The 2386-nt window shown below is 50.5% G+C and overlaps 1 protein-coding gene across 1 annotated transcript in view; it reads right to left on the reverse strand.

The window, feature by feature from the left end:
- The window catches only part of KIAA1462 (KIAA1462 ortholog), a 15121-nt gene that overhangs the window by 11496 nt on the left and 1239 nt on the right, over positions 1-2386 (reverse strand). The gene's annotated exons all lie outside the window — the stretch shown is intronic.

Raw genomic sequence — 2386 nt, forward strand, 5'->3', positions numbered from 1 at the left:
ACAGGCTTCAAAGTCAAAACCCTGCAGAATGAGGCCACTGCAGGGCTATCTAGGGAGTTTCTATCCCTGTTTCTGGCTGCCAGTGTGCAAGTGGTAGGCATTAGGCACCCGGTAGCTCAGGGTGCATGAGGTGCAGGCACTAGGACAGACTTTGTGCCCAAGAAGGAGGCACTGTTGAGAAATTTCCAGGATATGGCAGCAAGGGGGAAAAATTTTCAGAGTGCTGTTTTGGACACTGGCAGCTTCTGTTCTATTTTGGGATCTTATCCTTACTCTTCTGAGCCCCAACACTGGGAAACACCAGTACACTTTTCTAATTTTTCCAGCAGGTGATCTCATTAATGATGTTATCTATTTGCCTATGAATTTGCTAGCTACCAACATACTTCCTCCCACAGAAATAGCTAAGCAAAGTGCCTTTTCTCTTTACTCAGAAGAGAAGCAGGAGAGAGTTCTCCTGTGAACTCTCTCATCTCTACCCATGGGGTCAGCTTTCCCATTTTCTTTGCCTCATCTCCTCTTCCAAACCTTTACTGTGCAGCCTCCTAATGCTCAGTTAAGCAAGGATAGCCAGGACAGCCCTCCCACCATCTGCTCCCCCACACTTTGCCTGAAGAACAAGATGGAGCAAAACATCACTTCCCCACTCCGCCGGGGCGTCACTCCCCGCTTGCAAGCAGCAGCAGCAGCAGGCGGTGTGATGTGCCCACATACAGTTGCTATGAAGCCTCTCCTCCTCCTCAGCAAGGTTTGATCAGCAGAACAACCCTAATGAGTGGAGACAACAGTATCATCCCCTGCCAGCATGAAACACCTTGAGCCCTGCAAACCTGTCTGCAAAGGCAGCAACGAGGTGGGCAACATCACTCACTTCTGTGGTGTTTAGCTCTTCTACATCAGTGGTCTGAGGAAGCATGTAGTGTAGATAATTCCCTGGCTGAGAAGCCTGGGTCATGCTCCAAATTGCCATGGAGCTGGTCAATGCCTGGGAAGGTCGTTGGGACACACACTGCCTCTTCTAGCCCTCTCCTGCTGCTGTGCTACACTGGGAAGGCAGTGTCAGGACATGGCTGCAGGAAGCCTGCAATGCCCAAAGAGCAGTGTCTTCATGCTGGACCTTGCTGGGTGGTTGTCTCCTTTCTGGGCCCAAATGGTCCCCAAGTCTGTCCAGTGTGCAGTTCTTTCCCAGCCTGAGAGCCAGGAACTTATTTCCCATGATGGTCCAGAAACCACACAGCGAGATCAAAATCTCCGGCACAGTTCACTATGGCCCACCTGTAACAGGCCAAAACACTCCAAAGTGGGCCATCACAAAAATCTCCTCTTTAGTTTTAAAACAGCTCTCACTTGCATGGCAGCCCTGTGCCTCAGATGCTTCCCCAGGGCAGGGGAGTGGAGGGGGACTGTCACCCTGGAGCTCAGCAGCAGTGGAGCTGCAGACAGCTTTCCTGGATCTGGCCCAGAGAGCTCACTCCTCCCTTCCCATACCAGCAGGGCAGCGGCAGTGCCACGCTCCACACCAGAGGTACTGTGCACAGCCAGGGAGGACAAGAAAGGGATGGCTGATACAAAGGTTTTCCCTTGTTCATAGCTGCTAGTGCCTTGTAAGAGTTCCCAATAGGCTCACTGGGAATCAGAGTTTGCTGTAGCAACAATAGTAAGAAAAGATTTCTATTTTTACAAAAGTGTGACAAAGCCATTTCCAGGGTGGTGTTCCCTATTTTATGTGGAAAAGCCACTTTTTAAAACCAGGATATAATATTTAACTATGCTCTAGACTGACAGGTTCCACCCCTTGCATTTTGAGATGTTAGAAAGCGACATTTAAACTGTCAGAGCGCATTATTTTCTATTTAGTCAACACCAGCAGTTACAGATACCTCTGCCACATCTAAGATGTGGGACAGACGTGTGAGCCCTCGCAGATGCACCTGGAGAAGTGGGAGGCAGGGAGGCAGCAGTCCTCCCACGCCGCCGTGCACCCACACAGGCTGGGCCTTACAGGGCCTGGGAACGGCAGCACTGTGGTAGCTTCCAGCCTTGCGCAGCCAACACCAGTTTTTCTCCACACTGTAAACTCAACTCCAAGGCCAAGTGTCACTTTCCTTGGCACCCCTGCACATTGGCTTCCCTTGCTTCAAAACCTTTTTCCCTTTCATTCTTTTTCAGTATCTTTCCTCGCTTTACTGCTGTCCAGTTTACTTCACCCAAAACACACCATGAAGGATCCTCCTTATTACCTTTAAACCTGTGTCCTCTCCTTTGTTCTCCAGAAGGGATGGTTACAGCTGGGGACTTTCACTGTGGCTGGGACTTGCTGCCCTAGGACTGCTTTACATGGCTCACGTCTCTTCGTGCCCATTATCCTAGCTGGCAGCCAGGAGCC

Source organism: Cariama cristata, unplaced genomic scaffold (assembly GCF_000690535.1).
Source record: "Cariama cristata isolate BGI_N322 unplaced genomic scaffold, ASM69053v1 scaffold33672, whole genome shotgun sequence".
Classification (NCBI taxonomy): Eukaryota; Metazoa; Chordata; class Aves; order Cariamiformes; family Cariamidae; genus Cariama; species Cariama cristata.